This window comes from Orycteropus afer, unplaced genomic scaffold, assembly GCF_000298275.1.
Source record: "Orycteropus afer afer isolate SDZICR_OR568_19922 unplaced genomic scaffold, OryAfe1.0 scaffold00170, whole genome shotgun sequence".
Taxonomy (NCBI): Eukaryota; Metazoa; Chordata; class Mammalia; order Tubulidentata; family Orycteropodidae; genus Orycteropus; species Orycteropus afer.
The window spans coordinates 4,567,104-4,582,731 of NW_006921757.1; positions in this window are offsets into that span (position 1 = coordinate 4,567,104).

Below are 15,628 nucleotides of genomic sequence, written 5' to 3' on the forward strand. Positions count from 1 at the left end.
GTTGTTGTTATGTGCCGTCGAGTCGGCCCTGACTCATAGCGACCCCTCCTTGGGTTTCCGAGGCAGTATCACTACGGAAGTAGGATTGCCCAATCCATCATATAGTTGTCACTAAACACATGTGAGACCCCTTGCCCTTCAGATTTCTTTTTAACATTAATATAGACTATTTTATACTATTACCTGAATCTAAGTCAATATGATTTTGCACTTTAATCCTGGCATTCAAGAGCAGAATTAAAAGCCAGGCCATGTTGCACTTTAATCCTGGCATTCAAGAGCAGAATTAAAAGCCAGGCCATGTACTAAAAAGGTGTCAGAACTCAGTGCATAGATGGAGAAGATTCGGAAAACAGGAGGAAAGTCTTAACTGGAACTTCTAGACTCAAATAACAAAGAAAATTGCTTATTCTGCCACTTTGGGAAGCACGTATGTATGTTACAGGTATTGAGATTGCTTCCCTAACAGTACACACACACAGAGACACACACATGTTACGGGTTCAGTTTAAAATAATAGCCACTATAATGTCCACTTTTCAGTAAAAAAGATTTATTTAGGCTCACCGACTGCAGGGAGTGGAAGCGTGCTCCCATGCTGCAGCAACAAGTCTGATTTTAGGCAGGTTTTATAGAGCAGGCAAGCAAGCGACAATAGAAGCAGGAGCCGCAGTTTCAAGGTCTTAGAGTACGTGCTCTAGCACAGGTGTCCATCGAGGGGTGAGGGGAGTTAGTTCTGATAATCACCCCAAAGTACATGTTCTAGCACAGGCGTTCATTGAGGGGTGATTTAGCTGCTCTATGTGCCTAGGAGGGAGGAGAAGAAAAAGACAAAAGGGGCACTCCGTAACTCACCAGGAGTGGGGGCAGGATGAGATGTTTACTTCAGCTACAGAAAATGGAGTTTTAGCAAGATATTGCCAGCCATAGCTGGACATTACAAATATAGAGTTACAAAATGGAGTCGCTTACTTCACACACACACACACACACACACAAAGAGAGAGAGATGCACGCACATACTCATACATACACAGAATTGAGAGTGGATAGGGTCCACACATTTGTTTTCAGTCACACTGACTCATTTTCCAAGATTTCTCCTAATTTCTTTAAGGCCTTGAGCAGTTGAGGTAGTTTTCTTTTTTTGCCTGTTCATTAGTTACTTCTGATCACCCAAAATAGCCCTGGGGGGGGGGGGAATGGTGAGGAGAACCTTATTTCTGGTAGTAGAGCTTTCTTCTAACTAAAATGAAACCTATTGCTCAAGTCACAGAGATAGCACAAACAGAAACTTAATTTCCTGAGGTGACTCAACACAGCAGCTAATTTATTTTCAGACCTGTGGAGGGACAATGTAAATGAGCTCACCAGAAACTTCCTCAAAAAAGTCACCATGAAAAAAAAAATGTCAGGATGTTTGATCTGAAAAAGTATTGCTCTTCTTTTAAGATATGGTCGTTTCCACCATCTGTTTGCGTGTGCACAACTACTTGGAGAACAGAAATAGTAGGATAATTTTTAATCGTGGCCAAAAAAAAAAGAGTAGCAGTAGCATTAAAAAGTAAGTTATTTGTAAAACAGTAAGGGGGCCTGGATTTATGGAGAAATAGCTGGAGGATGAAGATATTATTTTTCTGAAGTGTCAGCTGTAGCCCATTTGTGCTCTACTGTCTGTGTTGTCTTAATTCTCAACCTTATTATCAAAGGCTCTCAGCAAAGGTCATCAAGCAAACAAAGCCATTTGTTAGAGATGGAGATTAGGGAAAATAAGCATGAGTCACACTCTTGTTCTCTCCAGTTCAGAAGAGCAGAATGTATAAATTCTTCTAGAAATTATTGTACATTAAAGCAATAAAGTCATTCATCCCAGAAAATGTTTTACTTCCTTTGCCCATCGTGTGTGAAGCTTTTTCATCTCTCACTGTGTATTTCATTCCCAAAGTAAAAAGACTCCTGAACAGAAACGACAAAATGATAAAAATCTATTCTTTTACATGAAAAAGAGAAAAACATTCTGATTTGTTTTCCATTTTCTAAGCTTTGTTCCTTTTCTAGTGAATTTTGGATAAAAATCACAGAGAAGGAGCAGCCTTGGAAAGAGAAGCTTTAATGGAGGGACACACAGATTCTTAGGTCAGCAGAGTACCTTTGCTGGGAGTGATTTAAAACTCTTCCAGGCACAATTCAGGATTTAGTCTCAAGGAGAGCACAAAACTCCCACGGCTCTTCCAGAGCACCTCCCTTTGGGGTGCACTGACCCAATGATTCCACCAGGGATCCTTAGAGCTGTCACATACGATTCCTGGGGATTTGTAATGTCAGAAAACCAGTGATGGCACTGCCCCAAACCAAGAGAGAACACGAAGAAGAAAAGTACTTGTGTTTGCCCATAGGAAAGTGGGCTACTGAGAAGTGATACAATGTCTCTGCCCCAACACATTAATATCATATGCTATGAGCAAGTGACAGTTATTTTAAAGATGTTTTAAGAAACTTAAAGGAGCTCTAATTGTGTAGTGCCTAAAGTATTTGACTGCTAACCAGAAGGTTGATGCTTCAAAGCCACCAGCCACTCCATGGAAGGAAGACTGGGCAGTCTACTTCTGTAAAGATTTACCGCCTTGGAAACCCAAAAGGGGGTCGCTATTAGTCAGAATCAACCTGATGGCAGTGAAGTTTTGGTGAAGAACCTTAAGCCTGAAAATGGAGCCCGTAGAAGAACAATAGGTAAATACACCAAATCTCTTCTTCAAAGGATAATAATATTTATTCACTCATTCCATTATTCATTCAGTCAGTCATCCATTTACTGAGCTCTGGTGGTGTAATGTCTAAGGCATGTGACTGCTAACCAGATGGCTGGTGGTTGAAACCCACCAGCCACTCCTTGGAAGAAAGACTGGGCAATCTACTTCCATAGAGATACTGACTCGGAAACCCAAGGAGGGGTCGCTATGAGTTGGATCCAACTTGATGGCAGTGCGTTGCATTGTTCCTTAGATATGTGTCCAGCACTATTCTGGAAACTGGAGTACATCAGTGAAAAAGCCAAGCATACTTCTTGCCTTCATGTGGCCTATATATTCTTGGAGGCAAAAGGGAACAAAATAGATAAGATAAGCATTGACAACAAAGTGAAAAAGATAGTTGTAATTGTTATAAAGATGATTTTTAAAAAATACATAAGGAAAGAGATAAAGAACCAAAGGGACTGGGACCATTTTCTGCCAAGATGGAATTTTAGTTGTTGTTGTTGTTATGTGCCGTCGAGTCAGCCCCGACTCATAGCGACCCCTCCTTGGGTTTCTGAGGCAGTATCACTACAGAAGTAGGATTGCCCAACCTTCCTTCCGAGGAGTGGCTGGTGGGTTTGAACCGCCAGCCTTCTGGTTAGCAGTCAAGTGCTCTAGCCACTATGCTACCAGGAATTTTAGTAGGAACATGAATTACATGAAAGGAGCCTGGCCCAGGAAGATGGTGAAGGGGAAAACTCCAGGCAGAAGAAACAGCAGTTTAGTGCCTTTAAGAGAACAAGTCAGTGTGGCTGGAGCATCGCGGGAAAAGGAGACTAGGAAGGAGTTGAGGTAGGACGCGGTCAGTCAGGAACTTGAAGATCATAACAAAATTCGATCCGAAATCCAGTGGAATATAATTGTAGAATTATAAGCAGCAAAGTGGCATGATTTGATTTAAGCCTTTATAAAATTAGTCTGGCTGGAGAATGGAAAATGAATTCTAGTCAAGCAAGGGACAATGGAAGACAGTTGGGAGGAATTCAACCATATAAGAAGTGATGGTGACAGTTGTCATATAGAGGTACAACAGTGGAGCAGTCAGAGTGTGGCAATTCCTAGAGCAATGGACATGGACTGGAAGTGGATGTGAGGAGGAAGAGAGCTCCATCAAAGATGGTCTCTGGGCTTTTGGTCCAAGTAAATCAATGCCTGAGATGAGAAAAACTAGAAAGAAACATGTTCGGGATAGGAATGAGGAATTTCTTTGTCAGTATTAATTTTGAGATGCCTAACACGCATCCAAGGAGTCCTGATGGTGCAATGATTAAGAATTCAATGGCTAACTGAAAGGTTTGTGGTTTGAACCAGTCTGCTCTTGTAAAGATTACAGCCTAGGAAACCCTATGGAGCAGTTTTACTTTGTCACATGGGGTAATTATGAGTCAAGATTGATTCAATGGCACCTAACAACAATAAGGAGACATCTAAACAGAGATTTCAAAGGAGAACTTGACTATACCAATCTAGAGCTCAAAGAAAGGTGTGAATTAGACATATAAATTTGAAAGTCATAGGTGTACAGCTGTTATTTAAAACCATGGTATTGAATGCTAATATCAGGAAAGGTAACAAAGGACCAATTACAGTTTGATCCAAGAGTAGGAAGGAGCAAAGGAAACTTAGAAAGAATGCCCATGAAAGAGGAGAAAAACCAAACACTGATGGTGTCATGAAAGTCAAGAGAGAAAGCATTCAAAAAAGGAGAGACTGGGTAATAGTAGTGACTACTGGCAAGTTAAGAAAGATGAGGACAGAGGTATAACAGAAGCAGTGATGATTTTCACTGAAGCTGTACCAGTGGATGGTGTGGATATGTGTTAGTGAGAGATGGTTAGGATATGCTGTGCTAACAAATAAACCCCCAAATATCAGTGGCTTGACCCAATAAAGGTTGATATGTTAAACATATAATGTCTAAAGGAAGTTTGAAGTTAGGAGCCCTCATTCATCTTGTACCATGCCACTTTACGCAAATGGCCTGCCCAGTTTTTACAATAGAGGGATATTGGGGGAGCATCACATGGGGTATTTGTAAGGGCCTGAATTGGAAAATGTTTACAACCATTCCACCCACTTTGGCCAAAATGCAATTACTCAGCAATGGAAGTTGGGAAATGTAGGGGAGACCAGGGTGATTTGGTGAGCAGCAACAGCGTCAACTACAGAGAACACCTGACTGACTGGACTGAAGAAAAATGAGTGGAGATGAATTGCAGGAGTGAATAGAGATGATGCAAGCAACCTCCAGATCATAAAAAGCCTTCTTTGATCCCACCTCCTCCTCAAACTACTAGCCCATGTCTCTTCTCCTCTTTATGTAAAATTCTTTGAGTTACCAACAAAATCAGTCTTGACAACAATTTTTCTGTGTCATATATCAATGCTAATATTTGAGCATAACTGGCATGTGTATTTGTATACTATGTAGATCCAAGTAATTCTGAAGTAAAACATTCAATGATGTTAATGTTAAATAGTGTGTGTACTTGCCACATAAGTACACATAATTATTGTCACTTAATGTGTATTCCAGCCACTCCTCAGAAGGAAAATTGGGCAATCTACTGCCATAGAGATACTACCTCGGAAACCCAAAGCGGGATCTCTATGAGTCGAATCAACTCGATGGCAGTGAGTTAACAAGTATTCTACAACCATAAACCAAAAGCAGTTGAATTTTTTTCACCCTTGCCTTTAGGTTTGAAACTATAATCAATAGCCAAAAATCTAGGAAAAGCATCAAAGAAAACAAGTCAAAAAGCACAGCATGAATTGTGAGGATGGTGTTCACAACAAACCTAAGGTTAATAAAGGGAAAATTAATCAAGCAATTCCTATGTGTCAGGCACTTTTATACATATGTCATATAAACCACGCAACATTAATTACTTAGCATCAGTATCCTACTTGACAGATGAAATTGAAAGCTTGAAGATCAAATACTAGTAACATATTTGGGCTTAAAACTCAGCTGATCCTGACTCCAAAATCCATGCTCGTTTCTACTCCATGACGCGTTCTGGTCAAAGTTCCAGAGCACCATGATATAGCTCTATTCTATTTCACAATTCTAAGATCAATAGCTTCCACAAAACTGCCTTTGAGGAAAAAAATGCTTCATTAAAACTAGAATTCTAATCATTATTTTTTACTTAAAATCCAATCTTTTACCACTCAATTATTTTCAGAGCATCTCCATATGGGAATTGGTAAAATTAATAAGAGAAGGTTTTCAAATCTTATTAAGTTTCTAATATGTTATCAATCAACATATTTTTTGAGCCAGCAGCAATGGGAAGCTTGGAAAGGTAGAAAAGTGAGACATGGAAGTTGATAAATTTATGATGGTTTCTTGCTGGTGTTGATGACAACTTGTAATACTAAGATTTCAGAAATTGTAGGAAGTAGCAATAATTTTATCTAAGTGTTCAGTATACTTGATATAGTCGGTGAAGGACAGATAATGGTGAATAGGAAAGCCCATCAGTTGGATAAACACCTAAAGAAGACTCAAGCCTCCAAGACCTACTCTTGATTATTTCACTCCCCCCACCAAGAATAAATCTCTTTACAAAAGCAGCTGGACTGAGTCTATGTCTTTAATGGTTTATTTTCCCATTCCATGTGACCTAATCTAAGTTGCAGACACACTGGTTCACATTGGTTATTCCCTGAAAGTTCCTGCTTCTGAGTCCACCTCTGTCTGCCTTTCCCATCTAACCAAAAACAATTCAATGACATGTCTTTCCTTTCTCTGCCTAGTTAAATTATAGTCATTTCAACCTCTAGACAAACAATAGCTTTTCTGTGAGGTCTACACTGAGGGACTATTCTTTCCTTTGCATTTTCCAACTGTTGGGTATGTACTTCCACATTACCAAACCCAAACCAAACCCGCTACCATCAAGTCAATTCTGACTCCTAGCAACTGCTGTGGTTCTCTAGTGCTGTTATAACAGAAATACCACCAACGTACAGCTTTAGCAAATAGGGGTTTTATTCCCTTACAGTATAGGAGGCTAGAAGTCTGAGTTCAAAGTTCTGGCTGTAGGGGTTGGGTGAAGGCCCCTCGACCTTGGGCTTCAGCTCTGCCTCCTGTTCCAGGCCCACTAGAGCTGGAGGCGTTTTCTGACCCAGGCAGCTGCTGACTGCTGAGGCTGACGAACCCAAGGTCAACAAATAAAATGGCACAGACCCAAGATTATCAAGCGACATGGCAGGCCCCTAGTGCAAGTCCAGAAACAGTCTCAAGATCGGAAGATAACATGGCACGCCAAATGCACAATCCAGATATACCAAAGGCTAAAGACCATCGTCAAAGCTTCTTCTTATATACTGGAAGCAGGCCACACCCCAAAGGCACCTACTTAGCTGCTCACAGCCAATTCTATCTTGGAGGTGACTACAAACCTCATCAGAGGAATAACTACATCCAGCCACCCAGCCACTCAAAATGATGGCCCAGCCAAGTAGACACACAACTTTAACTACCACAGAAACCCTATAGGATAGAGAAGAGCTACCCCATAGGATTTCCAATGCCATAAATCTTTATGGAAGCAGACTGCCTCGTCTTTCTCCTGTGGAGCAGTTGGTGGGTTAGAACTGTCGGCCTCTTGTTTAGCAGCTGAATCATTAGTCATTGCACCACCGGAGCTCCTTAGCTCCTCCACATTATTTAATGTATTGAAATTGGCAATGTCTTTTACTCTCACTATACTGTGAGTTTCTGGATGAAGGTCACATTCATTTTTCTTCTACCATAGAGATGTTAACACATGTCAGATGTGTGCCTAGATGTATAACACATAATATATACAGTGCATAACACATAATAAACATTAAGTGAGTATATGAATGAATTTATTAGTGGCCGAGAGAGCAGAACCCACTTACAGCTTTTAGATTTGGCTCTTATGTGCATTATTTAATGTAAAAGAAGGACCATTTTCTTGGCAAAAGTAATTAACTAAACGTATCTATTAAATTAGCATACATTTATTGAACACATGCTACTACAAGTGAGCGGAGATATTTCATTCCTTGACTTTATATAGACACAAACTTCAATTGTGTCTGTTCAAACATATTACATTCATTAAGTGTTTTCCATTTAAATCCATTGAGGCAGAATTCATAAAACAAACACAAGAAGAAAAAGCACAAAAGAAATCTTGCAAATGGCTAAATGTTTTAAAACATTGAAAGGGATATTTGAGAAATCTATTTGAACTTTTTACTTACACGATTTTAACAGTAAACTGCTCATTGAAATCTTTTCAAAGTCTGGGAGGTAATATAACTAATGACTATGTAGGCAATCAGCAGATGGTATTCCTCAGAGCCATTGAACAACTGGCCATGATGACTATGAATACTATTGTAAAATTGGCCCACGATTTTAACAATGAATGCTGTAAACTTGTTAGGCCCGTAAGCTGACCCAACCAGCAAGATTCCTTTCCCTGTAACTATGTAAATATAACTGCTTGTTTTATTGGGCTCTTCAATCCTGCTATCTCACTGTTTTGTGGTTGCTAAGCAACCCTAGCAGTATTGTGGCACACACACTTAAAAAGATGGAGCCACCAAAAAGTGTTTGTTGTTTATTTGAATGGAAATGATCCAGGTCCAAAATAAAATCTTTTCAATGTGAGACCTGGCATTGACTGGGTAACAACTTCCAACTTCACCATGATCACTGCAAGGTACTTTTTCTCTGGTAAGGGAAAAAGACCTCTCAATACTTAGCCTAGATGTATAGGAGTAGAATCATTAGAGGTGGATTACTTATGAAGATCTAAAGATAGATACTGGCCTTGGAAGTTCATGTGAAACAGTGTAGGTGGAGTGGAATCCAGGGCCAGGACATTTGTAGGACAATATGAAGCTTGAATTATTGCAACCTTATCACCCAGTGAGCAGACCAAACCATCAAACTATATAAGTTGTCACGAAATGTACTCAAGCATCACATTCCACTCAGGTGGGATAGGATGAAGGGCAGAGAGGAGGAGTCTGAGTCATAAAATCCTTGCTGCCTCAGGGTAATAGTAACTTATTTCACCATATTTATAGGTCACTAATGGTAACTGATCCAGAAGAAATGGAGGCATGGAATTATCCTTGGCCTCTTGTCAAAAAGAAAGAAGTCACAAATGATTACAGTCATACCTAAGGGGCAGGGGGGAGCCACAGTCACCAAGAGCTCTTTTGTTGAATAAATGCAATAATAATAATGAAATATAATTTATTCAATACACTTGCATTGTTTTTCCAATGGAATTGTTCACGTTTTAGGGCATGCAGAGAATTTATCACATAGGGGAAAATACAGAATACTATTCAAAGTGACAAAGGACTGAAATTGCTGTTTTTACTTTTTGGTTCGTGGCAGTGAATGGAATATTACAATGAATCACCTCACTTTTTCTCCTATTTCTCCTCCTCTGATTAGTTGGTTTTTTCAGGTGAAGCTGACATACTGGAAATACTTTCAGCCCTTTCCCATATTCTGTATCTCAGACCAGCACATGCGTATTTTCTCCAGCTCTTAATTTTTATACATTCACTCTGCTCCTCAGCTGCCCCTCCCCTTCACAACCTGTTTTAAAGAAAATTGCATCATTTGGCGCAACTGCTTATGGCTAACATTTATCGAGGGCTTGCTACATGACAGGAGTTAATACCTCTGCTTGTTTTGCCAGTGTAGCATTAGCCTACCTGCATCAGTTAAATGCAGTCCTAGCTATGTGCTTCAGTTAGATCATAAACAATCTTTGTTTCACTGGGAAATGAACCTGAATAAACCAGGTCAAAAGCCTGAGCTTTTTTCTGAAATAGCAAGCATCCACAGAGAAGCAATACAAAGCAATGGGGTAACTCTTTTATTCTTAAAGTATAAATTATGATTCCATTCACTCATTTGTTACTCTGCTGAAATACTTTTAAATAGTGCTTAACCCAGACATAATGTCTGCTGAGAAACCTCAGATATGTGGATGCTATTAAACAGGCACACAGCACCTGTTTCCACAACCTTTATGACTAAGCTTTGATAATCAAGCGGTACCGTCACCTCATTCATTCATTTCTATTTTAAACTGTAAACTGTCAGTAACACAGTGTGATCATCTCACCTATCCATTTGGGGTTTGTAAATTAGCATGGAACTTTTACAGACACAGAACTCATTGGCAAATTTTGCTTTTCTGCAACTCATGCTCAAAATTATACCTAAGACTCAGATTGTACCTGAGCACTGTTAGTCTGATTGACTGATGATTTCATTAACTCTTCATAAGACTGAATGTGTCAAGTACCTTTTCATATATTAATACAAACAAAGAATTCAATTTTAAACATTTTACATTTAGGGAAATTGATGTCTTCATTATATTCATTGACTACATTGCTTAATATATTAGTTGAATTCCTGAAAAGTTCTATTCAAATCAGATTCCAGTAAATTGTATTATCTTAAATATAATAGAAAAATAATTTATGACAGCATCCCATTCTTAACAGCTCTGCAGAGTAATCATCTTCATTGTTTTTTTTATTATTATTTTCATGATCTATTTTTGTTTGAAAGATGTAGCTTACAGTATACAATTATTAGAACTTTATTAAGCAAATATCATAATATAGTGAAATCCAAGCTTGGAAACAAATATATTCATTACCTACTAAATATATTCATGACCTACTAAAGAACAAACCGTTGTTTTAATTAGACTCCTTTCCCAAAGCCTGATTTCAGTTTGGACAGACCTGTCATCCCATGTAGCTTCAAATTGTGATTCTTTCTGATGTTCAGACAGATGAGATTTTCACTTGACTCAAGAGGGTCTTAGGATTCACAAGCCAGTAAACACTTTTAGTAAGTGTTTAACTCAAATGAATGTCACTCACACCTAGGCTTCCTGCGCTGCTCTGAAACCTCCCTTCTTACAGTACACTCACATAAATCTCCCTCTCCCTGCGATGAGCACTTCCCCTGAGAGGCTGACCTAAAACACCAGCTCAACTAGACATGAAGCTCTAGGTCAGTGAACAATTCAGCAGCTGAAAAAAGATGTAGCTGTTGTGTTAAAACTCACACTTTCTTTATTTGTTTACAAGAAATATAAAGCAAAATCTTCCCATTAACACCTATGTAGGTGTTATCTTAAGATTTTAAACATGGATCAACTAAATTTTGTATTTTTATCCACAAAGGGAGGGAGTGGGATAAAAGCAGGGAAAAACAAAATGAGATTACCACATGTTTAGGATTCAACTTATTCTGAAATAAGTACTTTTATAACAAAAAGATTACAAATGTTCAAATATCTCAAATAAATACTATTGCACCTACATATCAGAAAAGTAACATCTATAATGTGCTAATCATTTAGTCATACTCAATATTAACTTCTTTGCCTTTGAGGAGAATCTAAATTTACAAGTTCTTAAATGTGTTATTGTTCTGCTTTATAAATGAGATTCACTGGCAGATAAATGTGTAATCATCTTACAGGTTAAAATAATCCTTGATTTAGGGAACGATTCTTAACAAGAAGTTAAATACATCTCACTTTCTCTTCTAATCACTTCAACAGACTTTCAGATGATGGATAGGAAATTATATGAGCTAAGCATCTTATGTGCTAAAGGCTTTAGAGGTTCTCACTTTCTAAAACCCTTTTCAAAATCTTAAGTTTTGCTACCCTGAATATCTGTAAGTAACAAGATGGCCTCTCATCTATCTCTGGGTGTTTTTCTTTGCCCCCTTTATTGCTACTGTGGTGTCAAGAGAGAAATGATTAAATAAGACTGGAGTGGACCCTACTGTAGTATCTGGTTTTCTGAGAGCCCTGAGGAATCATATAGGATATAAACATGAAATAGTTACCAAAATCCTAGACAAAAATATTTATCTTCAAAGTTGTGCTGGATGCTGCTGTTCTGAGAATATAATCCTTGCTTTCAGACACAGTCATGAACTTTCTTCACAATTCTTTTGTGTGGGGAGGGGGCTGAATTTCATTTAGTGACAAAAACAAGAATATGCTGTGAGTTCCATAGTTTTCCCTAAATTATTCAGTGAAACTTTCCCTAAAATTAAATTTTATCTTACCCTAAATTGTCAAAATTATTTCGAGATAGCATTGCTTTTTGGTCAATGAAGTACACTACTATTCTGTTAATGAAATGAAGACTTTGTTTGGAACAATCTTTTGAAACTATTGAGTTGGACTAAATTGTTATCTAACTAAATTGTTGTTACAAGGAAAATTTTGCTGAAGGTAATTCAAAAAAATTGTTGCAGCAGTATATTGACAGGGAATGGTCAGAAATTCAAGGTGAATTCAGAAGAGGGTATGCATGAGGGACATCATTGCTAATGTCAGATGGATCTTAGCTGAAAGCAAAGAATACCAGAAAGATGTTTACCTATATTTCATTGACCATGCAAAGACATTCAACTATGTGGATCATAGCAAATCATGGATAACATTGCGAAGAATGGGAATTCCAGAATACTTCATTGTGCTTGTGAAGAACCTGTACATAGCCCAAGAGGTAGTCATTTGAACAGAACAAGGGGACACTGAATAGCTTAAAATCAGGAAAAGTGTGTGTCAGGGTTGTGGCCTTTCACCATACTTATTCAATCTGTATGATGAGAAAATAATCTGAGAAGTTCGACTATATGAAAAAGAATGCAGCAGCAAGATTGAAGAAAGACTTATTAACAAGCTACAATATGTAGATGACACAACCTTGTTTGTTGAAAGTGAAAACTTAAAGCACTTACCAATGAAGATCAAAGACTATAGTCTTCGGTATGGATTATTCCTCAACATAAAAAAAAAAAAAAATCTCATGATTGGATCAGTAAGCAACTTCATGATAAATGGAGAAGATCAGAATTGTCAAAGATTTTATTTTACTTGGATCCACAATCAATACCCATGAAAGCAGCAGTTAAGAAATCAGACAATGTACTGCATTGGGCAAATCTGCTGCAAAAGACTTAAAGTTTTAAGAAACAAAGATGCCAATCTGAGGCATAAGGTTTTCAGTTGCCTCATATGCATGCAAAAGCTGGACTATGAATAAGGCAGAACGAAAAAGAACTGATGTGGATGAATCAGTGTTGGTGAAGAATATTGAATAATCCATGGGCTACCAGATGAATGAACACATCTGTCTTGAAAGACATACAGCCAAAATACTCCTTAGAAGCAAGGACGACAAGACTTTGTTTTACATACTTTGTACATGTTATCAGGAGGGACAAGTCCTTGGAGAAAGACATCATGCTTATTAAAGTAGATGGTCCACGAAAAAGAGAAAGACCTTCAGTGACATAGAAGGCTTGATACAGTGGCTGCAACAAGGGCTCGAGCATGGCAGTGATTGTGAGGAAGGCACAGGACTGGGCAATGCTTTGTTTTGTTGTACATCGGGTCACTAAGGGTCAGAAACAACTTGACGCCACATGTGGTAGTTAAGGTTATGTATCATCTCGGCTGGGCCTGCTTTTGAGTGGCTGGGTAGCTGGATGTAGTTATTCCCCATGATGAGACTGGTAATCACCTCTGTGGTGGAATCTGCTGTGATGAGCTGGGTAGCTGACTTAGGGATGTGGTCTGCATAAAGTACATAAGAAGATGCTTTGAGAAAGGTCTTGAGCTTATGGTATGCTTGAATTGTGCATGTAGCCAAGTCTTAGTTCAGCAGCCTGTCATGCTGTCTGCTGATCTGAGGGCTGTTTCTGGACTTGAACTATGGCCTGACATGCTGCTTGATAACCTTGGGACTGTGCCATTTGACTTGTCAACCTTGGGTTTGTCAGCCTCGGCAGCCAGCAGCTGCCTGGGTGAAAAGATGCCTCCAGCTCCAGTAGGTCAGGAGCAAGAGGCAGAGCTGAAGCCCAAAGTCCAGAGGCTTTCACCAAACCCCTAGAACTGGCACTTTGAACTCAGACTTCTAACCTCATAAACTATAATAGAATAAACCCATTTGTTAAAGCCATACATTTGTGGTATGTCTGGTATAGCTTCACTAGATGACCAAAACACCACCTAACAACAAATTGTTGAAATATATATATTTATCAAATACAAAAATATTCTCTCTATTCAAACATATTTTACTTCTTTTTACAGTTTGAATGTAACAAATACAGCAAGGGGAAAAAAAATTCTCCATGAAGAGTATCAATGTCCTATCTTTGAGGGAACTTCTTACCACAGATTCACTATTATTGATTGATTGTTGTTGTTATTGTTAGGTGCCATCAAGTCAGCTCTGACTCATAGTGGCACTATGTGCAACAAAATGAAACACTGCCCGGTCCTGTGCCAGCTTCACAATCCTTGCTCTACCTGAGCTCATCATTGCAGCCACTGTCAATCCATCTTGTTGAGGGCCTTCCCCTTTTTTGTTGACCCTCCTCTTTACCAAGCAAGATATGCTTCTTCAGAGAAGGTCCCCTCCTGACAACATGACCAAAGTAGATGAGACGAAGTCTGGCCATTCTTGCTTCCAAGGAGCATTCCAGCTGTACTTATTCCAGGACAGATTTGTTAGTTTTTCTGGCAGTCCATGGTACTTTCAGTATTTTTTGCCAATACCACAACCCAAAAGCATCAAATCTTCTTCAGTCTTCCTTATTCACCATCCAGCTCTCACATGCATATGAAGTGATGTTTGTTTGTGAAAGTAAAGGTCAAATAAGTTAATGAGAGTTATGAGATATTTTATTAGAAGGTTTTCTGAACTGGACATAAATGTGTATTTTGTGAATGAATGTATATAAAATTTCACTGGTTGGCATATGCCTTAGTTATGTAGTGCTGTTATAACAGAAATACCACAAAAGGAAGGCTATAATAAACAGAAATTTATTCTCCCAGAGGTTGGGAGGCTAGAATTCCGAATTCAAGGAGCCAGCTCTAGAGGAAATCCTTCTCTGTTGGCTCTGGAAGAAGGTCCTTGGTTCTTTGGCATCAATTTTTCCCTGAATCTAGGAGGTTCTTAGCACAGGGACCCCAAGTCCAAAAGACACATACTCCTGGTAGTAAATCCCTCTCCTCTCTGTTCCCATCTCTCTCCTTTTAAATCTTGTAATATAAACGATGTGACTCAAGCAAGGGCTTGACTTCAGTGAGGTGGTGAAGAGTGGGGACTTAAATAATGCAGTACTCAAAAGGTGTGACTTAAGATACATTCCACACTAATCCTGCCTCATAGAGATTTTAGGATCTCCAGCCTATAAAACAATGGATAATTATATCAGATCACAAAATAGAGGATCACTATGTAGTTACATAAATGCCACTTACATCATAACATAACTGTCAAACTACATCATTACATCAACTCTCAAACCAATGAGAATGATGTACCAGCCAAGATGACATATATTTTGGGGGACAGAATTCAATCCATGACTGCATATTTTTTAAAAAAATCCATACTTCAAAATTTATGCTTTATAAAATTTATTGGTTTCCTTTGTAGATGATAGGAAACCAATTTTTCAGTTATTTAGTCCATATTCTCTCTTTACTATGTGAGCTGTATTATAAGATAACCAAAAAGTAGATGGAGGGAAGTTTGTCTGCATAGAAGTATCACACTAACAAATACCCTAAATGAAATAAATGTCATAGACATTGAGTATCTATGCCTACTAATGGTAGAAAAAGAGAGACAACCAGAGACATTATGCCTCCTGAAAAAAACAAAATACACCTATGGAGTAATCTTCCCAAATAAATTTAACCTATGCGGAATTAAACCCCTAGATCCAGTTCCTAAAACAGAAGACAGAA